The 25,653-nt window shown below is 37.2% G+C and overlaps 1 protein-coding gene across 4 annotated transcripts in view; it reads left to right on the top strand.

Annotated features, from left to right (window-relative positions):
- The window catches only part of myripb (myosin VIIA and Rab interacting protein b), a 140,916-nt gene that overhangs the window by 31,774 nt on the left and 83,489 nt on the right, over nucleotides 1–25,653 (top strand). The gene's annotated exons all lie outside the window — the stretch shown is intronic.

Raw genomic sequence — 25,653 nt, 5'->3', positions numbered from 1 at the left:
GCATGTAAAAGACACCAGTTTAATTTTCCTCTGTGTCCAATAATTTGGATGTTAAATTATGTAAAACTAAACTAGTCAGTGTAAACATGTATTCATGTAATATTATGACACTCCAGTGCTGCTACTACTACTACTACTACTACTACTTCTACTACTACTACTACTACTACTACTATTACTGCTGCTACTGCTTTTTCTACTACTGCTGCTACTACTACTACTGTTACTGCTACTGCTACTATTATTACTACTGCTGCTACTACTACTACTACTGCAACTACTACTATTAATGCTGTTTCTTACATAATTTAATCTTATTGTATAAACAACCAAACCAGCAGTATAGAGATGTTGTAATCAGTTGGTCATATATTTTAATGAATTCCTGGAACAGGCTTTTAGACCCACTTTACCCTCAAGTTGAAAGGTCTGGCTGTTTTCAAATGAAGCATACTTATTATTTGCACAATGACTTTAATGGGCAAATACAAAATCTTTCCTGACAGCTAGAAAGAACATGATGTTTGTTACTGATTTCATAAGTAATCAGAGGTAATTTCTTGCTTTTCATGAAGCGGCAAAGTTTCTTTCAAAATCCCATTAAAACTTGCTGTAGTAAGTATTATGCAGTAACATCTTTACTAATACATGTTTAATGAGTGAAGTGATGTGGCTTATACTTAGATAACAGTCAGTGCTGTTGAATAGCGTTGAATTTTTTGAGCAGCATGTCTGTTCTTGTTTATTTTTTTGAGGGGGAGAGGCCCATTATAAAGCTATGGGACACTCACAACGCAGGGGGCTTCTTGACAACCAGTCCAATGAGTCCCAGAGAGCCCAGAAAATCATTGCACACAAAATGTTTTTCAAGTTTTTGGCCTGAAATCTTACTGCTTTCTGGTGGAGATAGTTCTATAGCCTGGTTGTCTTACCCAACTGGCGATGCACAATAACATGACCCTAGGGGAACTCGCACAGTCTGTTTGCCCATTTCAGTGTTTCTAATAATATTTTGAGACTATGGTGGCACAAGTATTTTTAATAACTATCAAATACAGGAATGTATAATAATATTACTTCTATTTACTCTTAAACCAGTCATTTTTGATATTTTTGGTATTGTTACTTTCATGTTTAAGACACACAGACTGAATAAAGAAGTGGACTAAGGGAGTGTTATGCCACCCATAGTGTTCGGCTCCAGTCAAATGAAGCTCATGAGGTTTGCGGTTATAGGGATGAATTTGGAGCAGAGTTCCATATTAGGAATTGGAATTAATTTTACAGACAAAATACATAAAATTGTGAAATAAAAACATTCATATAGAGTCATGTAATGTTAATATGAACATTTTATGACCAACATAATGATGCTCACTGCAGCAGTTACAGATGGGAGGAATGACAATATTCCAATGTTAAGTCAGTTGGAGGCAGAGTTGGTGGAGTCAGAAGTGCCCTCATGAATTCCTATTTGGAACTTAGAGGTTAGCGAGTAAGCTATGTATTATCTATTTATATATACAGTCTGTTATTATAGTATAATTAACAACAAGGTGTGAGCTTTTTACTGCCAATGTATATTCTAACTTGTTTATAGACTGAAATGTTCTTGCCTCTAAAACTTTGTATTTGAGGAGAATATATTTACTTACTGACCTTCAAAAACCCATAGCGATTATGCCAAAATGAAGAATTATCCCTGAATACACAGCAGTCACCTTTTCAAATCTCCTCCTGGTTCAAATATTTTCACACCCTGGCTAAATCTTAATTATGTAGGAAGATGTGAGCCTGCAATATTTCAAGCTCATTCCATTTTAATCTTTTCTTTGTGTTAGAAAATTCTTTGTGCAACCGTGCCTCCTCTAACAATCGCACTGATTATCAGATGGAGTTTTGCCTGTGCAGTAGTAATTAGTCTCTATCTGAACATGTTTTCAACTCATGAATAATAGCAGTATTGTGATTCTGTGCATGTTTGCCTTGACAGAAATCTTGTCAATGTCTTATTAAGTCAAGTGTGAGAGTATTGTATAGAGAGGTAAGCTGTGACAGAGCTGAACTGAATCTGTTTTTCTGTCTCTTTTGTCTGCTCACTGCTATTGCTCTGAGTGCTGATAAACTTTGACAGGTGGGTGCAGTGCAGTCGCAGGTTTGAAAGCCAGTGGCACACCATGTCAGTCTGTCACTGACCTCTGACCCCCATTTCCTCCTGCGTTTATCCTCCAAGATCTCACCCGGAGATGACAACAGCACGTACTCCCACACTCTGAGCACTCATATTGGATCAATATGTCATCCAGTAAACAAGAAGACATAAGCACATTAAGCAACAGTATCTTCACCCATTTCTTTCTTTTCTCAGTCCAGTAGTGAACTAGTCACATTGTCAGTTTGCAGATTAAACCCAGCTAATATCTTACAATCACAGAGTATGGCCTCAATGAAAAATGCATGAAATTGGAAAGTGACTTTTTGAGCATTTGGAAAAGCACTATTGTTATTAGAAGTATTAAAGGTCCCATATTACACAAAATTGAATCTTGTGGCCTTATAATTTAGTTAATTTTTGTTACCTCATCAAAAACAGCTGTTTTGTTTCATTCACACATGTTTGAGTAACTGTTTATTACTAGTCTGTTTACATATCCAAAGCTCAAAATGCTCTGATGTCATGAAGTGTTAGTGTTCGAGCTAAAAGTCAAATACCTTTTATTTGGTAGAGATTAACAATTCCAGGGCTGAAATCATCCAAATGATTCTAGTGAAGGTGTATGGAGATGGAAAACATAATGTAATAATAACACCAGAGATGTAACATAACATCTCTGGTAATGTGCAGTAATACAGTATATGCTTATTTTTTGTCACTAACATATTGATCTTACCCATGGCTTCTCCATTTTGTCCACAGCACAGTGGTATGGACCTGTCTAGACTTAATTGAATTTCTGTGATATCTGGCCAATGTCATGTGTCAATAGGTAGCTGCAATATAGAGGAGAAAGATTCTTCTCATTTTCATAACTGGTATTTGTCTCTAAAATTGCCACTGAGCCTTGATTACACACTCCATTTCCACAATCGTATGAAAGTCATGCATTTGTTCCCATTGGATGATACATGATTTCTATGGGGCCTATTATAACATTTCAATGAAGATTAAATGCAGTTGTGTTGACCTGAGATCAGTCAGCAGCAGAAGACGCAACTGACACGGGGCTAGAGCAACATCATTAAAAAGTGATAATACAGTTAACAGATATAAATCCAAAATGTTCAAAGGTGGTTGTTTTGTCTGTTTGTTGGATGGAGACTTGGGAGGTGCTTTGTGAGAATACATGATTTTGATGGATGGTTGTCTCATTAATTACTGTCCCCAAGTCCTGTAATAGTTTTGTGATTTATAAAAGTTAATATTGGTATTGATCAAACTTGATATTGATGCGATGCTAACGAAAAGTTAAGATGTAAGAATGAAATTTTCAAAACATAGTACACAGAACATTTGTATTTTCTTTAGTAAGACCATGTAGTCTTTCACTATAGATCCAATATTATAGCATTATTATCTGGGATTTTTTTGGACAAACTTATCCCTTAGTTTTTTAGACCCAATTTTATTTACTCAGTTTCCAGTCTAGACAACAGCCCGGATGGGTCTGTTCCAGTAGTGTTCAGTTTCCCAGACTGGTGAACTAACGACCTCCTCAGTGTAGAGCAAATCCAAAAATCGTGTAACACTTGGTACGGCTTTATGGGTGCTTCAATAGCTCCATTGTGTGAAACCAACATGTATTATTCTTTCCTCCTCCGTGTCCGAGGTGTTTACGGAGCACCCTAATCCACCACTGGGTCCTATGTTCACATGTGACCTCAGTGCACATGAATACGATGTGTGTAGTAGTGTAAGGACCGAACCAGTGCTAATGAATGTATTTTTGTGTCGTATATAATTGGGTTTGTCATTTTTGTTAAGTAAGTAGTTAAACAGTTTTGCGTCAGGGGGATTAGAACTGTTACGTGGTTTGTCTGAGTCATGTTGATGTGGCTTGGTGAAAACAGAGGTGGTTTTCTGAAAGCATGATGTCTGTATTTATGCAATGTGCAGTATAAAGGGATGAACCATGATATCAGTTTTGTTTTTCATTTTCCATTGTTTGTCGGTTAGGAAAAGATATGTAACTAAACATGAATTATGGAAAATCTGAGTCAGTGTTTATGTGAAATGCCCATGACAAATTAACTTCAAAGCTCATTTACACCTGACTCTGGTAAAGCTGTGTTTAAAGGTGCAGAATGTTACTTTTCCAGCAGAGGGCTTGCCATTTGCTTGTCTCCATGGAAATAACATTGTTTGTCTGGAACGTTTCTATCCTCACCTGAACTGCAGGATAGAGTTTAATGCCATAATGTGGTACATCCCAAGCTGAGCAATAACATCTCCATGGAGACAAGCGAGTTGCCTTCCCTCTATTATGTAGAGGTGCACTTTTACATTTTGAGGCCATGATTTTTGCTAAAAGATTTTAAGAGTTTAATGTTTTGATTGCTGCTTTCCAAATGCTTGTATGCTTGGTGGCATTAAAATAGATGTTCTGAATTTTAAAAGCGGTTTCAAATGGAAGGCTATTAGTGTGTAACACATTTATACTGTACCTTGAGGTAACAGTGGCTTTAGCGAATTCAGTTAATTATTACTATTCATTTTCTCTGCTTAAACCCCGTTCAGGTGATTGGTACTGGAGCCACCGACTATGTGATTTCTACTTAGTTTTTAATATGGCCCTTTGTCGATCATATTTAATATAATCCAACTTAATTAGCCGACAGAAATACTGCGCCCCTGACCAGACCAATTAGGCGTGTGCATGTTCTCGCATACTCCCATTTTCTCAACACATTTTCGTTCATTTCCTGTGGACCTTATAGTAACCTCATTGTGTCGAAATATAATTAAGACTTCTTCCAAATTCTATTCTAGTCCTAACTCTTGTAACAGCTTTCATTACAAGTCCAGTTCTTGTCCTATTAAGGGACTCAGAGCTTCATAAAGAGACTCTAAGCAGATTGCTGTCCCCCAAACACCCACACATGGATACTTAGTCCAGCTTAACTTGCTTAAATATACTGTAGGCATTGTACTATGTTGTAAGAAATATCTGCTTATTTAAATCCATGTTCAGAATATACTTCTACACAGAGCAGACATCTTGCAAAAGAGTTATCAAATATAAATATATGCAGGGTGTTGACAGAGAATGTTTCACATATTAAATTTTCCCTTTCCAAAAAAAACAACGAAAAAAAAAAACTCAATATGGTTTTGTAAGCGGTCCAGATAAGATGACTTGGCAGTGCTTAAATTGTCAAATAGACACTATAATCTAAGTAAACAAGTTCTAACTGTATATTTTTTTAATTTCTCACCTTATTTCTCACCAGATCAACAGAAAATGCTGCAATGAATCCATTGATGAAAGAGTAGACTTAAAATAGGTGTCTGTGCAGAGATAACATGATGAAATTTAGAAAGAGCTTGTGTAATGCTGTCTCTTTTAAAGAGTCATGTTTTTTTTTTTTCATCTTGAAGCACCTTGAAAGCTAACCTGGAAGTGCCACCTGTATAAAAATCACAGCTTCAGCCAAGTGCAATGTCTTTTTCATGTCAAATGTTGAGCAGACACTGATTTATTAAATGCTATTATATAAAGCTGTAATATCAATCATCATTGGATAATCAATAATCGTGATCATTCAGGTCACAATATAACTGCAAGAACAAAAAAAAAGAGATTTCAGTTAAATTTGTTCTCCATCAAATACACCTGGATCAAAAATGTTTCTTTTTTAAATACCATTCAGAAAGATGAGGATTTTACAGCTGTTTCTCTAATTTGGACACTCTTTTAGAGTGTATTCCAGTTTTGGAAGTCTGCAGTAGAATAATAATAATAATAGTAAGTTCTAAGTAGTCCACCCACAGCCCATATTTCTGTGAATCTGTGTCTCAAAGGCTCTGTCCAATTTTCTGGTGGATGTGGTCTTTGTGTATTCCCTCTGCAGTGAGGCAGTATTGTCGGACATCCTGGACAGGAATCCAGAATAGTCCAAATTATTTCTCACACATAAGACTGGAACAGCACATATGCTAACCACATAAATCAGTAATAGAGCAAGGAAGCCACAGTGGTCTGCAGAATTAGTTTATGGAGCCAGGAATTATTTTAATATGTGCAAAATGAACACCGTATTAGGAAGGACAGAACACTGTGGTCACATGATCAAAGTGCAGCCAGTAAACTTCATTCTGTGTTACTGAAACATAATGCAGACTGCTGGTGTGTGGGAAAAGACCCAACCCTTTTCACAGAAGAAAAAGCTGTAGGTCTTTAGTTTAATATTGTAATGTTGTGAGTAATAACTATAGCAACAATAAAAACGTATGGCCTGTGTCAATTTCAAATTTTGATCTCTCAAGCCACAACTCAATCTCTCCAACCACAACAAGCCACAAGGAAAAAAATAAATGTTCTGTTGTTTGTGATATAAGCAAAAAGTACAAACAGTACCATTATTTTTCTCTGTATTTAGTGTTTTTTGTGCTTCTGTTCCTCCTGAAAATTCATGCAATTACATATGCAGCTATACGGAGGCGCATTTCACTGAATCATGCATTTGAATTTCCCATCAACAAGAAGTTGAAACAGCACTGTAAACCACTGTGATTTAATTAACAAACATCAATCTGTTCCAATAAACATGTCTAAGTGTGAGTACTTCCCTGAACCACTGTATATGAACGTATTGGATTGTGGTCTGTGCCGCTTAATGAAAAAGCCAGCTACATTAAATATATTGTATTGATACACTGGGTCAATATCCCTATTTGCTGGGCTTCTTCTGCAGAGCTACTGTTAGCAAAACGTCTGCTAAGGTTCATTGGTTTTGTATAAAGCACTCTGTTTACAGCTTTTGACATAATGTATGACTTAACGCCATGGAAAGTCTCCTTAGCTGTGACCTGGAACTTGATTCATGAGAGCCGGCCTAATCTAATAAAGGCCCATATGTGTAATGACAGAGAGAGAGGGAATACCTGCTGCTGCAAGGATGTGAGCTTAAGTAACAGGGACACGTGCATATTTACACAAGGGCTGAAGGATTTGGGAAAAATATCAGATTGCGATCTATCCGACAAGCATTGTGATTAGATGCGATTTATGTTTTTAATAATAGGATTCTGTTTTACTTGATGCAACCTTTATTTATCCAGGAGGTCCCAAGAGAGACATGGCCAATGTAGCAGCCAATACTATTAATACAAAACTGTAAAATCACAAAATATCATATTAGAAAACCATTGGCATCTCTCTAGAAAAACATGCATGTCTTGGTTACCACACTTTTTACAATTTTCTTGAACTCATCAAGTGATACCATAGATTCTTATTTTAATTCAGATATAAGTGACAAACTAAAACAATAACATTGCAGGACACATTTGTACAGTATTTAGAATAAGACAGGATATCAAGTTGTTCATGGAGGAAATTAGTACTTCAAATGAATACTTCAACAATTGCAGCCTTTACAATTTGGTAATTGCTTGGTTCAAATTGCAATTTTGACTCAGTTTCAATTCATCTTGCAGCCCTGCTAAAACTAAAACTACTAAAATGTAACTTGTACATTCTTCTGTGGAAGTTTAACTGTTAAGGTTAAGGTTGGAATTGTTCCTCCCGATACATTTGTCTTCTGAATGGGTGCATTCTTCAACCTGCCAGAAGCAGTGGGCTGGAATCTTCTATAGATCTTAATCCAGGTCAGGAGGGGTACCTAGCTGCAAGATTTGTGTATATTTTAGACAACTGATACATTAAAGCCTGTTATAGGTTTATCTGTCTGGTTATGTAATTCATATCATTCAGAAAATGGACCACATACTACAAGAAGAGTAATCTATTAGGCAATAAATGAAAGTGAGGATTTCATTGTTGTTTGGTCATGGTGTCATAACTGTGAATAATCATCAAATCATGATTTTTATTCTCACAAAGTATATTGTGCCATCCATGGAGATATGCTAGGGCCATTGCTTTCAATGGCATGGCATTAAACTTGCTTATTTTTTAAATAAAAAAACAATACTTTGAAAAATCTGCATTGTACTGTAAGCGGGCCCACCTATCCACAAATCTGACCTGTAAATTGGCTTGGTGCCTGTCTCTATGGAGATAGATGAGTTTAATATCATACTGTGAAAATGTTTCCACCTGGAAAGTTACACAGTGCGCCTTTAAAATATTTCCTAATTAGAACTTTTCTAATCCACATTTCCCCACAATACATTTTATCTGAGTAGAGTGAACATTTCTTTCTCATAAATCTTTGGATCACTATAATAGTCATTAATTATTTCCACCTCTTCGACTACCACATTTTCACATTAGGATCCATCACAATCTGCTGTACTCCATCACTATTAATTTGTCCATTTGTCCAGGAGGGGGCGTGTCCTCTTTCACTAATGATGACACAGAGGGAGTGATCTGGCCATTATTCAGGACCTCTGGGTTTATTTCCCATTGATTCTCATTTTCTCCCCCCTCTGCTGCTGTTTGTTTATCCTTCTGTCGGGACATCCAGATCAATGCACCCCCTGGACTTTCTCTGTCATCAATCTTTATGAACGACACATGTCTTCTTGGTTTGGTGACTTTTTTCCTTGTATCACTTAACTACTATATTACAACACTGTAGTGGCTGTGTAATTATCATATCAAAGTTTCAGTCATTTGTAAGATTTAATGAACAGTTTTTAATCATTATAATCAGTCAGTCCATCTTTATGTAGCACAGTCTGAAGACATTTTTGTTGTTGAATGGCACTGATTAAAAGTCTGTATATCAAAAGACCTGTATATATGTATGTTAAAGAACCTATATTACACAAAATTTATTCTTGTGAGCTTTCAGTTGTTTTGTTTGAGTAACCCTTTATTATTAGCCTGTCTCCAACTCCCAAGCTTAATATGCACTGTTTCACCTTGTGATGTCATGAAGTGGTCATTTTCAAGTTAACAGCTCCCTTTAACTTTTATTTAGTAAAGATCTGAAATTCTAGGGCTGAAATTGTCTAAATAATTCTTGTGAAGGTATATGGAGTTTAAAAACATAGTGGAACATTTCCTGTATTACCACATGACATTGCAAGTTGAACAGAGTGTTTTCCGTTTCAGAGAAGAACTCAGCCAGTTCTGGATTTCTGTGTTACACATGTGTGAATGAAACAAAACAAGACTCCAGGTATGTTTGTGATGAGGAGGCAACATTATAACATAGATAGATAAGCATTTAGCGATATCCTTACTAATCCTGACTAAAAAACTATGATATTTGTATTGTTTTATTGCCAAGCCTTAGTATATTGCCTTCCACAGCTCACACGATTACACTTTTTAAGCTATAAAAGGTTTCTGCGTATGTGTTAAAACCTTATAATTAGAACCCACATGAAGTGTAGCCAATTATACCAAAGCTGCTGATTTGCTGCCCCTTTCTCACAGTCATAAGCACTGAAGATTATACTTAAATCACCTTGTAAAGTACTTTACAACTTGGCGTTAACGTGGAGCTATTTTTGCTGAATGCATTTTACTTTTTAAGTTTGGCGACTTCTAAGTCTAATTATTAATGTATTTCTTTCAGTATTGTTCTATTCTTAAGTGCAATAAGAACATACAGCAACTACCCTTTCTTTAAATATTGTGTAGAAAAAAAATTTCTAATTTAAAGTTGCATTGTGTACTTTTTTTGGTAGAGGGTCTTTCATATGTTCTCTCTGTGTAGATGCTGTAATGTTTCACAGTATGGCATTACACTTAATTATCTATATGTAGACAGCAAGCGACACACAAGATCAAGTTAAATGTCAAATCTGTGGAGAGGCACGCCCGCTCACAGTAAGAATACATGTTTTTAAATCTATGAAAATCCTTGTTATTGAGTAAATGTAAGATGGAAACTTGTAATGCCATACCAGGACATTCCAGACAAAGCAACAACATCTCCAAGGAGACGAGCAGAGTGTAACCTTTCCACCAGAAGAGTTAAACAGTGCACTTTTAATTTTTTAGGTGATTATTACAATTACTTAAAATGAGTATGAAGTATATTGCTACTTCAGTGCAGTTGCTTTCATTGTACTGTCTTTTTAACACTACTGCAAGTATACTGACCAATACTATATTAAAAGTAGAATGTATATTCAGGAAGGAACAGAAAAATACCTATATTTATTCAGCTAGTGTTGTAGCAGGGACAGTATGTTTTGTTTAGTGAAACAATTTCACTTAGAGGACTACCCAGAATCCTTTGCTCCCTTCAAACGCCCCTTTCAAAGTCTTCGTATCTAATGCCTGATACTTTGACAGAGCTCTCCAATCCCCGAGGGATTTGTTGACTCTTCAAAACTTCAAAAATATGTTTGTGGGAATTTCTCAAGTTTACTCAAAGTCACTATAGCAACCTCCCATTTTACACTGCCTATGACCTTCGACCACACCAAGTAAATGCATACCAGATCGGTGTATCTTCAAATTTATCCTCATTAAATCTTAACCGCTCTCCTGCCCTCTCATCATGGCCAAATACTCCCTAAATCTGAAGTAAAACGTAAACCAACCACTCTTTACACAAAATCTAAAATCCTTGTGCACCATAGAGTTAAGTGCTTTATTGTTATAGGGATGTTTTGCTGTATCTCAGCCAGACAACAAGCTAATAATTAAGTTTGTGTATCATGATTTGGCAAGAGCTGGAAGAAAATTATTGGCTTGGTTTAGTGGCTTGTTGGATAATCACTTAGTAATGAAGCTACTTGAAGCGTGTCCAGAATATTGTCAAAACAAATTTTGTTTAATCACATGCATCGACACAAATAGCCCCTTGGCCATATTTTCAGATTTTTATTAGATCAAGAAGTGACATTGTGAGTATCTTTTTAGTGTGAACTTTTCTTTGGGGGATAGGTCTTGACTGTAGAGCAGCTGTTTCCAATGTCTCTTGTGCTGTGGCCCCTCTTATCGATGGAGGTTTTCCGAATAATACATAACATTTTTCCTTTTAATTATAAACTTAAAAAGTATAAATCAAAATGAGTTAAAAAGTAGTATTCAGGTAGTCTTTGTAAACAAGTATTTACATTTCAAACCAATTTTGTATAGACAACCACTTGCAATGTAATGAGTTTGCAGTTTTCTTTAATGACAAAGTTCAGGGTATCAAAAATGCCATCAATTCCACAACACAAATAACAAGCATGCAGCCACAGAGACACTTAGAGCTGAATCACTTTGCACCTGTAACTGACAAAACTGTTTTAGAGATCGTTACCAGTCTGAGTTCATCTACTTGCTGCCTGGACATGTTACCCACTAGATTTCTAAAGTCTGTCCTCAACAGTTTACTTTCACCACTCACTCACATAGTTAACATGTCACTTCAATCTGGAACATTCCCAAACGCGTTGAAAACTGCGGTCATTAAGCCTCTCCTAAAGAAGAGCAGTCTTGATGCCACAGTACTGAACAATTTCCGATCCATCTCAAATCTGCCGTTTTTTGGCAAAGTCCTTGAAAAAGCTGTTTACCAACAGCTTACGAACTTTCTCCAAATGAACAACTCCTTTGATGTTTTCCAGTCAGGTTTTAGAGCCCACCACAGCACTGAGACTGCTCTTATCAAGGTGACAAATGACATCCGCCTGAACACTGATGCAGGCAAAGTCTCAGTCTTGATCCTGTTAGATCTGAGTGCTGCTTTTGACACTGTCGATCATGGGATCCTCTTACAGAGACTAGAGGACTGGGTGGGCATCTCTGGTACTGTACTAAACTGGTTCAAGTCCTATCTAGAAGACAGGAAGTATTTTGTTGAAATTATAAGCTGTGTCTCAGATCACATGGCCCTGACCTGTGGGGTGCCTCAGGGGTCAATCCTGGGCCCCCTGTTGTTCAATCTCTACATGCTGCCATTAGGCCAGTTAATAAGCAGCAATAATGTGTCCTACCACAATTATGCAGATGACACTCAGATCTATGTCTCTCTGGCAGCAGGAGACTATGGACCAGTGGACTCACTTGGTCACTGCATCCAACAGATCAGTGTGTGGATGCAAAACAACTTTCTCCAGCTAAACTCTGACAAGACTGAAGTCATAGTGTTTGGTCCACAAAAACAAAGGGACAGTGTCAGCAGTCACCTCCAGTCTCTCTCTCTAAAACCTTCAAATCAGGCAAGAAATCTCGGGGTAATAATGGACTCAGACTTGAACTTTAACAGCCACATCGAATCAATAACATCTGCAGCCTTTTACCATCTAAAAAACATAGCAAAAATCAAAGGTTTACTGTCTAAAGCAGACTTGGAGAAACTTATCCATGCGTTTGTCTCCAGTAGATTAGACTACTGTAATGGTCTGCTCACTGGTCTCTCAAAACGAGCTGTGAGACAACTGCAGAACATCCAGAACGCTGCAGCTCGGGTCCTTACTCGAACTAGGAAGTACGAGCACATAAGTCCTGTGCTCAGGTCTCTGCACTGGCTTCCTGTGCCTCAGAGAATAGACTTTAAAGCAGCTCTGCTTGTGTACAAGTGTCTCCATGGCCGAGCACCAAAGTACATCTGTGACATGTTAGTGTCATATGAACCATCTCGCACTCTGAGGACCTCAGGGACCAGCCTCCTGCTGGTGCCCAGAGTCAGGACTAAACAAGGGGAGTCAGCGTTTCAGGTTCATGCAGCTAAAACCTGGAACAGTCTTCCTGAACATGTGAGACAGACTCTTCTGTGACGCTGTTTAAATCCAGGCTCAAAACATTTCTGTTTAACTGTGCATATAACTGAAAGGTTTTCATTCCGCACTCTTCTCTCCAATTTATGTCTCTCTTTTTTTAATTTTAATCTTCATGATTATTTATGTTTTGATTTGTTTTTATGATTTTAATGTATTTCTTATTCTGTAAAGCACTTTGAATTACTTTGTGTACAAATTGTGCTATACAAATAAACTTGCCTTGCCTTGCCTTGCCTTGCAGCCCCTTTGAAGCCTCCCAGGGGGCCCAGGATCTGACTTTGGGAAGTCTGCTCTATGCTTGTAATACATACAATATCTGCCACTGAAAACTGTTTCTGGTTCTGGCAGGGGCCTTTTTACCTGATTTCCTGAGTTTCCCTGGGGAGTTTTGTTGACTCTTGTTTATTCTGTTTATTAAGTCACATCTGCTGCAGACGCTCCTGTAAAATCACTTTGCCCTATATGTTTACCAGACATATTGACACATTGTTACCTGTAGCCTCCAGCTTCCTTGTTAACCTATGCTGTTAAAATGTTTGTCTTTGTTTAATATACTTGGTTTTGAAGTTTAATTGTTTGTTTAAATTGTATTTTCGTATGTGTTATTGAAAATCCTTCCTTCCAGTAACGTTAGCAGTTTACACATGCTTTAAATGGTCCAACTCAGTGCAATCTTTTCTCCATGCTAATCTGTCCAGCCATGTCCAAGCCTTGTTCTCTTTGAAAGTCAACTATAAACCTGTCAGTCACAAAATGTCAGATTGATGCTGCTAAAATATGATGTGTTGAACAGAAAGGGCAGTGTGGAGAGACACAGGCACTTGCAGCTACCTCCTATTAAGCACTGCTGATTGGTTACAGCAACAGTTACCATTAAACTCATGGCTTATACAGTAGCTCTTGTTTGTTTAGATGCATGTGTTTATGTACTTAGAGGGTTGTAGGAAAAAGATAAGGATTTATCTGCAGTTTAGCAGCAAAATGATGAGTTGTGCATAGCCACATTAATCTCTCCATGGGTGATGTGTGTGTATAAGCTGCTCTCTGCACAAGCAGCACAATTTAAAACAGGTCTCTTTAGTCTCTACCTTTATGGAGATGTATCTTACAGTGTATTATTGTACCCAATAGTAGACATCATTAAAGTTGTGTTAATGGCAATCTAAACATGTTAATGAACAAAACTATCAAGTTTTATCTGTGTTTGTAAGTTGTAAACATAATTGGAGCTGATATGTTGTTGTTTTCAGAAGAATTGTGTTGCTGTCATTGGTCTTTGGCAATTTACTGATGGCATTTCAATTCAATTGCAATAAATCTTGCAGCCTGTGTAGACAGCATCCCCAACACCCATTTCAAAAGAGTAGTCATATTTTTTTCCCCAAATATGTTGCTTTGTGTTGTTAACTGAAATACATTTAAACTGTCCTTTTCTTTCACCGTAGTTACCCTCCAATGTAAAAGACATGAATATGTAAAGTTCTTGTCAGTGCTGAAATACTGAGGCTGTATTTTTGGCTGCTCCTCAGCTGTATCTTCTTGGCACAGCTTCAGTGTCCTTGCTGTCATATGTCCTCTCTGTGTCAGGCTTTTCCTTTGTAGCATATGTTCAAATGTGGGAAGTCTCTACAATAACAAGCTGTCTAGCACTGCTGCCCATTGTCCTTTAGATAATCCACTCGTGTTGCTGTGGTGAAGGTCTGGGCTGTGGAGGCTTGTCTCCAATTACTTGTTGGAGCTGATTAGAAGAGTTGCACTGCTCTCGGAGTCTCACTCTACATTTTAAGCAGCTGTGCTATGGTTGGATTTATTTTCTTATTTCTAACTCACTGCCTTTTCTGTTTTTGTCTAGTTTTGGCAGCTGCACTCTCCCCAGACATGTGTTTTCTCAGACTTATGCTCTCTATTGTAGCAGATACAACTAGCTCTCATCTCTCTAGTCCATTATCCAAAACTGATTATCCAAAAGCTTTTGTATCAGATAGGATAGCATCTTCATATTGGCCTCATGAATTACTCAGGAGTTCTTTACATCGTTTTTACATTTTATAACAACAAATGTCAAATGTTAATCAAAAATGCTATTGGCTGGGTTGAAACAGTTTTAAAAAGGATAACAAATAAATGATAGCTATTAACAAGACTACAGTATGCTTTGTTTGAATGGGAAAGTTAGAGATGAAAGGATCATGGATCATTTCCTGATGAAGGATGCCTCCTAACAGCAGAGCTTTTTGAGTTTGAAGGTAAAAACTTTGTAACATGGTTAAAAGCTCAGAAAAAGTTTGGCATATGGTACCTTTTTTCCCCTGTACTGTATATTATTGAGGAGGTGGATTTTCTAATGCTTCCCTGTCATCTGTATCTGAAATTACACTGTGGTGAGGTGAAGGAAAGCAGTGGTAAAGCTGAGGACACTTGGAGACATGTGGAAGACATATCCAGACTACTACATTTCAGGAAACCCCACATCCATCTTTAAAGGCACTTTACACTCTATTTGCATTGGGCTCTGTGCATTAGGCAGAAAAGTAGCAAAAAGCAGCTTTATTTAATCAGATGACAGTCTAACACATGCTCCTGTTTTCTCCATTCAAACTGACCCAACCGATTACTTCTGTTTTATTGCACACAATGATTGTTTTTATGGCAGTAGTCTATATTCAGGGCTTCTGCACAGCTGCACAGCACAGTTGCCAGGTTGGTAGACGCTAACCCAGATATGTTAATGGAACTTTGCTATTATTTCCACATAAAGCTGTAAAGAGTTGCCAACAGCGACCACAAGTAGGACTGTCAGAATGAAGAGTGAATTGTGATGTTGAAAACTCCTTACAGAGAATTATAAGGGTCAGTGGGCATCTTTGTCTGAAGTGATGTCTTATTAAATAGCTTCTTACATCATAACTCACTTTAAAGTATGGGTATGCATGATTCTATTCCACAAATATACATGGCCTTGTAAATCTGCTGCCCACTATTCTTAAGCATATTATTAAGGACAGACATGGTAATAATGCATGCCATAGCCTCCCTTTATTATCACTGACTGTGCTTCTTAGTTGAGCCTATAGGGGGTGCTGTTGTCCATGTTGTTGCACACGTCCAGACAGTGGCTACACATTCGTCTCAGTTTAGTCTGTCCCTTGCACTGACCACAGGCCTCAGAGCAGACTGACACAAAACACTCCAGCAGTCTCCAGGCAAAACCACAGCCAACACTGGATTTAGACCTAATGCAGTACCAAGCTGTTCTGGTTGGCTACAGGAGAGAGACATACCATAGTGCGCCTGCTTTTTTTTTTTTTTTTTTTTTACTTTAGAATTTATATTGTAGGGTTAAATAGTCTCTCTGTATCCTAATAGTTTGTATTAAGTGAAAAAAAGGATGCACATGCACTGTCTCTCCCATTCATAACTAAAATATAAATGACTTTTAAAAATGATATATTGCTATAGAATTATATTCTGTGACACAAGGTGAATTATTATTTCTGTTTTGGCCCTTTAAAATCACGATATTGATCTAACACAACATAAACGTTCATGGCGGAGGATCTGCCACCTGCTTGTCACCATGGAGATGTTATTGCTTGCCTGCAATGCTTCACTGTATGGCATTAAACTTCTCTTTTATGTATTCAATTTCAGGTAGGTGCACAGAAATATCTCAAAGAAAATGCATTCTTACTGTGAGCAGGTAATGATCTGTAACTTGGACCATTCCAGGCAAAGCAAGAACATTTCTATAGAGTAAACAGGTGGCAGACCCTCCAACAGAAAAGTTACACAGTGCACATTTAAAGGTCCTGTATTACGCAAAAGTGACTTTTGTGAGCTTTAAGTCATGTTATGTTACCTCATCAAAAACATACCTGGAGCTGTGTTTTGTTTTATTCACACATGTTAAGTAGTAACTCTATTATTAGTCTGTCTAGGTCTCCAATGCTCAAAATGCTCTGTTCCAACTTGTGATGTCATGTATTGGCAGTTTTTCATCGCCTTTTGCATTTTGTTCAGTAGAGATAGTCAATTCTAGGGCTGAAATCATCCAATTGATTAAAATGAAGGAGTTTGAAAACACAGTGGAGCACTTCCTGTATTACCACATAACATCACTAGGTGGAACAGGGTGTTTTCTGCTTGAGATAAGAACTTCACTTAAATATAGAAAAATAATGTGTTAAACACGTGTGAATGAAAAACACAACTCCAGGTATGTTTCTGATAAGGAAACATCATTATAACATAGATCAGAAAATAGCTTAATATTAGTAATGTAATGCTTTAAAGTTAAGTCCAAGTAGACGTGTACAGTAGATCTTCGAGGAGCAGCTTCATGAGGATTGTAATAATTAGTGGTCCCACAGAGGAAGACTCCCATAAAGCATTGGCTGCAGATGACACCATAGCCTGAAATAGCAGCTTAAGGCCTGAGTGCTGAAGTAGTGAAGGGGAGAGGATGTGGGAGAGGCGGAGAGCATTAATTAGCCCTGACTGTCTTTGTAGTGATTAAACCCTGATTTAGAGGCTGCTTGACAGTTCTGTAGAAATTAGCTTTGCAGTGGTTAGCGACATAAAAGTCATGTATGAGAACACCACGGAGGGTCACTGACTGCCCACCAAGTGAGTTTGTTTAGGTTTCATAACACAAGAACAAGTCTTGGTCATAGTGAGTTTTAATTAAAAGTGTGTTGTGTAACTTTTCTAGTGAAGGGTCCATCAAATGCTTTTCTCCATGAGATGTTATTGCTTTGTCTGGAATGTTTCACAGTGTGGCATTAAACCTTTCTATCCTCATAGAGACCAATCCAGATCAAGTAACAGGTCAGATCTGTGGAGAGGCAAACACTCTCATAGTCAGAATGCCTGTTTTCTATATACTTTTGAGCTATAAATCCTCCTGTAATGGAGTAAATTTAAGGCATAACTGTTTAATGTCATACTGTGGAACATTTCACTCAGAGCAGTGACATATCCATAGAGACAAGAAGGTTACAGACCCTCCACCAGAAAAGTTACACAGTGCATCTTTAAGTTAGAAGTACTGAAATTATTAGTTCCACATAAATTCTTGAATAAAGAAATGCTTATTGCGCCAACATTTTACTACATCTTCTTCTGTTGCTATGGCTCATTTACCACGTAATGACATATATTGTTAGAGGCTATTATAACATTGACATTTACTTTAACAGTTAAAGTATGTTTGCACTAAAGTATGTGTAGTTTCTGCCAAAAATGCACTCAAGTTTGTTAAAGTATCTGAGTCAAAAGTATGTATTGACCATCTCTGTTTTAAAATAGATGCTGGTTTATTGTATGCAAGACCAAGTTGGCACCACTCCCTACAAAACTGTCATTTTTTGTTCTTCTAATCTGTACAGTACAGTACATCTGAATAAATGTGCTCTGAAGTACAGGGACCTTTAACTAACAGAGCAAAGCAGCACTTATGAATATTACATGAGGCCAATAAATCCACTGTACTTCCTAATTTACTCCTAATTGTGCTGGGACTGGATGTATTTTATGCATTGTTTTCCTACACACGAATCTAACTAGATTAATGTGAACAGGAGCACAATCAATTTCTAGATACCTCTCAGTAGTTGCTTCGTTCAAGTACCATTAATAGTTCGGAAGTGGGCCTCAGGTGAAACAAATAAGGAGCGCAGTGGATGTGTCATGTTTGATTGATGATAGTGGAATATATATTCATAATAGTAACACATTTCTAATCAGCCATAATGAATCATGCAGTCCTTTGTTTTTCACCACTGCAACAATGAAATGAAAATGCAAAACAAAAGCGTTCCTCAAAATATGGTAAAAAGTGTACATCATAAACCACAGTTTCTCAACGTTTTCTGTGGCTCAATGAAAATTGCTTAACCACAATTGATAAGGCCACCACTTCTTGCATACCAGTATATATTACATTGGCTCTGTCTGTCTTTTAACACATAAGACATTTGTTACTGTGAATACTTCATGAACATGTTTCACAAAAAGTCCTGAATGTCAAAGAACATTTCCAACAACATGGCATCAACAGCAGTTTGTGGTGAGCAGTGGCCAGGTATAAAAAAGATGTATTTTTCTCATTTCTGCTCTGATTTACTTGAGGGATAACCTTGCCGTGTGCACAGCAGAGACCCAGTCCTGCTCATAAATTACTAACCCTGGGCTGTTAAGAGTAATTCTGGGCCTGACAACAAGACTGAAGTAGTAATTTTATCCAGCCATTCCCCACTGTGCAAAACTTACATCCTCCACCTGAAAGAAGCCTCGTGCAGAGCCTCATATGAGCAGACCTGTAATTTATGACTTCTCTGTTAACAACACTTTATTATCTGGAGTGCTCTGCTCTCTCCTCTGCAGCTGCCTAAACAGTTCTTTCATTTTGTTAATAATTTCAAAAACATAAATTTATGAAGTCAGTTTACAAAGCAAAATCAGTGCTTTCTTTCAATGCAAGTGGCACGACAGGGGAATCCTCATGGTCTCAGAATGGCATTAAAAAGCTCTTCTGCTGTATAGTCTGTTATTTGATATTAGAACAGTTATTTTTATCTCATGCAAAAAATAATATAAAAAGTATTGCACAATATAATATATTTAAATTATTATTACATTCTGGCTTAAGAAACTCAGTAGAAGTGTATAATCTATAACAATAGGAAGTAGTGGGGGAAAAAAACTAAAATACGTTTTACAATTTATTGATTTTTAGGTATTATTCTGTGTTATGTGCGCACAGAAGTGACAGTGAAGTAAATTTACATCTAAAAACTACTGCTACTGTATCTGACACTAGCTTCCAAGTGGTGTTCAAAAAAGATGCAATAAAACAAAAAACTGCAGCGTAATCCTCAAAGCAAGAGTGTAAAAGTGATATTTCTGCACTTTTGTGGTTAATGGTCCATGCACATTTTGTGTGATAGCTGAACCTCAACCAGGACATTCATAAATGTATTTTAGCACATTTTCAGCAGCTCACTTAACTGTTGCCCGATAATTGTCATAAGCATAAGAAAAATTATCTGCATTTTTGTCACTATGCCCCAGCCATATGTAGGTACACTACTATTAATACAAGTTCAAACTCACTCTGTAATTTGGGGTTCCTGAAAGTTTTTTTCACCAGTAGATGGCAGGTGTGAAACCTCCCCTCACCTGGCCTTTGTTCGAGCTCATCTGTGCTCTCTGATCTTCTTCTATCAGGTTAAAGATGACACACTATCAGTAATGGGTAATGTAGATTGTAATCGGGCGGCAGTAGCTCAGTTGGTAGAGCATTCGCCCACTGATCTGAAGGTTGGTAGTTCAAATCCAGCTCTCAATATAAACATCACAGATTGAGCGGTCAGATCCACCAACCCACAAGTTGGCTGGTGTGATTCCAGCTCCCACAGATGAATGCTGTCGTTGTGTCCTTGGGCAAGACACTTAACCCACCTCGCCCACAGTGTCTGCGTACACTGGTGTGTGAATGTGTGTGTGAATGGGTGAATTGTTCCTTGTTGTAAAGCGCTTTGAGTGCCTTGAAGATGGAAAAGCACTATAGAAAAATGTGACCATGTAGATAGCATCTAGTGGTGTGAGAATACAACAGTACAGTACAACAATCTAATTACAGATGGTTGCTTTAAATCTGTATTTCCACCAAGATTTTATCAAGTTGAATTGAGTATTCCATTGATGCCTTCTTGCACTTGTTGGATTGTCCTCTCTGGTAACCCAGTCCTAATATTACTGCACGTTTTATAGCATCACTTTGGGCTAACAGCCGTGCTTTATTGTTTTGTACTTCCTGATATCTGCAGGGGTACAAATAATGATGGCCACCATCTCCTCAGGGGCCCACAAATCCTGACCTACTGTGACAATGAGTCACATTATATACGCTTGTTCTAACCTTTATGGCCCTCTTCAGGATACCAGAGAACACATCGAGTAGTAATGGTGTATCTCCATGTAAACCTTTTTAAAAACACTTCAAGTGCCTGGAATGTACTATGAACCAGTTCTGTATCCCACTTCAGTAGCATTATGGCCACATGATACATGAAAAAATTACGAAAAGGTCATTACGAAAGAACAATTTTAAAATATTTAATATAATGAAATCTTTAGAGAAAATCAGATTCATCAAGAAATCTTACTGTTGTCCTCAAAGTGAAGTTTATTAATGTAATGGATGCAAATTTTGGCAACTGATGGAAGTGGAAGTACCATTATATTGCCTATTGTATGATACTGACTAGGCTAAACAGTTCTATCTATCCTGCAAGTTTGTCTTCTTCATTATATTCTAAATGCTTAAATGTTAGGACCAAAAACTCAAAATTAGTGATTGCATAAAAAAACTATGATTAGTAAATTCTGTTTTAGGCGTGTTAATTCTGTAATTGGTGTGCGTGTTGTGAGAGCTGGGGTCGCAGGGGTCAGTGGAGTGTGAATCCGACTGTGTGGGACTCAAATGATCCGTGAGCAGCAGTGAATCATCCAGCCCACTGTGTGTGGAGTCACTCTGAAAACTTGGCACAGTCACAGGGAGATTCAGTAAATAAACTTTCTGTATTTGTTAAAATAGTATGTGTGGTTTCTGTGAAATGGCCTCCCAAATCTTACAAAATCATATCATTACTCATATTCAAATCTTCTGCTGCTTCTACTACTCAAAAATTACAAAAAAATACCACTAAGACTGCAATACTAGTATTATTCTATCATTAATGCTATCACTCCTGCCATTTCAATAGGGCCTGTTAGTGTTTCTCAGACAAATCAACCACTACAGCAGTGCTGTGCGGCTTTTATTACTACAACACTTACACTGCTTGTATTTCTTCTATTGCCTTTAACCACTAATACTATCAGTGAAGAAAAATCCAATTAGAAGCAAATTCACATATGATGCATAAGTTTGCGCCTAAAGACTGTATGGAGATGTTCTTAATTACCTTCGATCTTCAACCCTCACAACACATCATTTTCTGTTGCTTTGACAACCATGTAAATGAGGAGCCTTAATTTTAAGGGTCCAGATTAAGCTATTTTCTGATCTATGTTATAATCTTGTAACCTCATACACTCAGTTTTCTTTCATCCACAGATGTCCTGCATCTTTTTTCTCTCAAACTGGAAACACTGTTTTCCACCTTGTGAAGTTATGTGGTAATACAGGAAGTGCTCCACTGTGTTTTTAAACTACATACACCTTCAGTAGAATCAACAAAACTACCACTTCATGACATCACACGGTGGAACTGAACATTTTCATCTTTCGTGACGTACACAGACTAACAATGGAGGATTACTCAGGTGTGAATGAAACAAAGCACAACTCTGGGTATGTTTTTGATGACGTAACTACATTCTAACATGGATAAAAGGTCAGAATATTTAAATTTACATAACATATATATTTAAATGTGTGTCTAAATGAAAAGTACGGTAGTCTACAAAGCACTTTTGTATCAGCATCATCCCAAGGAATTGTCATCACTGTAGCCCACTTATAAATAGCTTTTTAAAATTGCTAGTTGTTTCCTCATCATCTTAAATTTCCTCTGCACACGCCGATGCCACTACAAGGTATCATTATGCCCCGGCTTATCCGCTCTTAATACAAGGATTACTGTCGAGATCAGGATTGATTCAGGATTACGCTGCAGTTCATGAATGCTCATGTCTCCATGTCATTGCAGCAGCTCTACATACACAGGACTGGCACCAACACAAACCAGATGTGACTGGATGAGTCCTAGGCTACATGTACTCTGGATCAAGATTATCATTATTTATATCATTAAAACAGGAAGCTTATGAGATATCCAAGTCCAGATACATCCAGAATGTAAGTACTTAATATGAACAACATTACCTTGTATTTTAAAAAAATATTATTAATGCAAGAGAAAGCTAAACTTATGTGAATCATCAAAACCCCATTACCTTTGCTTCTTTAGTTCAGTTATTTCTTACACAGTTCCCAACACTGTTTACATATGTTGTTAAAACATAAAAACAACAACATCTTCTTTCATCCTGCTGAAAATGCTCATATAATCCTTCACACATACAGTAGAAAATACAATCCAAAACAAAGCATGTTGGCGCATTTAATTGTTGTATTATAGAGTTTGAACATAACAGATTCCTTGCCTGGGGAGCTCAGACACTTAAGTTAGTTAATACCATCTTCAAGTTTACAAGCTCGCAGCAAGTCTTTATCCATCATTTGCCGTCCCCTGTCTGTGCGTGGCTCCACTAGATCATAGGCTGTCAGTGTTGTCTGTCTGCGCGTGCATGCTGTGGTCTATCACTGCTCCAGGCATCCTGTTGTCCTGTCAGCAGCTCTCACCACAACATAAGGAACCACAAAACCCTCTTCATTCACTGGGTTAGTCCATGCCATACTACATAACACACTACAACATTTCAGGGTATTGTTAAATACTATTTCCTTACAGATAGTCTACTAAGATAAATTATGATAAACATTTGCAATAAGTTTATATTAATGCTGATTATACTGTGTATGTTCATCTCTCAGCTTGATAATGTTGACAGTTGAAGATTAGATCACTGCATGGCTTTATGACTTATATGATTGATTTTCTCATTTTAAAAGGTCATTTAAATGTACATTCAGTAGTACGAGCTGGAGGTAAGTACCTGTTAAAGTAAATGTAGCAATTATGATAAATAAGAATGATATTTCACTAGGCTGTGGCTGCCTGGAGCAGTCTAGCTGCTGATTGCAAGTGACAATCGTAAAAACTAATGTTGAATAATAATGATGTTTTGGACCAGACAAATAGACATAACAAATTTGTAGTGCTACATTTAATCATTTGCAAGAAACACAACTTCGACCACACTTCTCTGAACTTATGGATAGGCCTGTCATGATAATTACAGTATCAAGTTATTGTTCAATATATGAAAGCTTTAACAATATATTTTGGGAGTCCGTATTTATCAAGTGTACTTTTTCTGGGAAATTTGGAGTAATTCTTTGGCAACACAATACAATTTAAGACGTAAAAGTTTGAATTGATAACTAAACTAAGTACCAAAGAGTTTCATTCTGCTATTTATTTATTACAGCTCATGATTTTTTTTTTTTTTGTGGTTAAAATCTGCTCTGGTTTAAATCTGTTAATGTGTCAGTGGCATAAATTAGTTGCAATATTATCTTTTATTGTCTATATTTACTTCAACTATATCAAACTTCAAACTTTGTTTATTGTGACTGGCCTACTCATGGACTTAAAATCAGACTTAAAATTGGGCTGTAGATAAAGTGTGTCCCCATCTTAAGACAACATTCTGGTAACATTATCTTTATATTGATCACTGCAATTATGAATACTTGTGCAATTCATGCAGGGTGTCTCATGTTGGTAATTTGAGTAAAACATTTATTAGATTTATTCCCCAAATCCCTGTAATACCTTTTATAATTCCATGTTATCCAATGCTTAAGTGTATTCTGTGGGACTATTACAGGGTATCACATTTTATAGGGGAATTTGCTCATTGATTTCTTCACTAAGGACCGGCCACAGTTAAACGTCTGAATTACAGTCCGTCATGCTTCAGGAGACGAAGCTTATAGTTTTTAGGCTATTTCCAGCCACATAAATCAGATCCAGCCTGTAGACATTATCTGAAACCGTTTGAACTTTCTCTTGTCGGAGCAAATGAATTCACTGTGTCTATATGCCATGTGGGTTAATTGTCATTAGCGCCTACGTGATACTCCAGGGGGTCCATTTTTCATAATATGTGTGTGTGGTTAGAATAGAAAGACAGCACTGTTAGCCGACAATGTTGTGGTTTTAAACTAAGCTTACTTATCAATGCAAATAAGCTGCTATTGAGGTCACAAGTGGAATCAACTTTGCACTTGGCATTTCCAACTGCAGCTATAATGAGGAAACTGAGCTAAAGTTTTGGGTGAACAGTATACCATTTTCTTCCTAATTATCTTCTCTAAATGAGGGTTGTTTTCGTTGGTGTTGGGTTGCGTGTTTGTTACCAAGATAACTGTGGAAGTAATGAATAGAAATGGGATTTTATTTACATTTTGCTAAAGGTCACCAATGAGCATAGAAATTGTTCATTTTTCCTCACAAGAGTCTGTACCATTGCAGGATAGGGTCATAAGACAGTAGCTCAGTTGGTAGACTGTCCACTGAGTTGAAGGTTGGCTGTTTGAATCCTACTCTCGACAGCATCATTGGTAGAGCGGTTAGATCTATTACCTCACAGGTTGGTGGCACAATTCCAGCTCCCAAAAATGAATACTGTTGGTGTGTCCTTGGGCAAGACACTTCTCCCACCTCGCCTCCAGTGTCTGCTTACACTGCTATATGAATGTATGTGTGTGAATGAGAGAGTGGTTCCTTGATATAAAGTGTTTGAGTGCCTTGAAGGTGGAAAATGGCTATATAAAAAATTTGACCATTTACAAACTCAGAGCAGTAGTAATGCATTTTTCTTGGTTTAAAAAAATAAGGGGTATTTTTGACCATTTACCATTTTAAAAACTACATTTTTACCATTCTGCATAACTAAACTATACTCATATTACAAGTGAAACTATCCTATGTTGTTGAACTTTCCATGTAATAGTTATTCATTTCCATAACCCAGTGTCTGTCTTATTAAAATAACTTTAATGCCATATCCACAGAAGATTTAGCCCCGTGCTGTTTCTCCATTTACAAACGGATGTGTAAAATCTGTTTACATACAGTCTGTAATCTGTCTCT

The sequence above is a fragment of the Boleophthalmus pectinirostris genome, unplaced genomic scaffold (genome assembly GCF_026225935.1).
Source record: "Boleophthalmus pectinirostris isolate CB_2022bp ecotype Guang Dong unplaced genomic scaffold, ASM2622593v1 HiC_scaffold_15, whole genome shotgun sequence".
Lineage (NCBI taxonomy): Eukaryota > Metazoa > Chordata > Actinopteri > Gobiiformes > Gobiidae > Boleophthalmus > Boleophthalmus pectinirostris.
The sequence above is the reverse complement of the archived record's forward strand: the minus strand, read 5'-3'. Positions and strand labels throughout refer to the sequence as shown.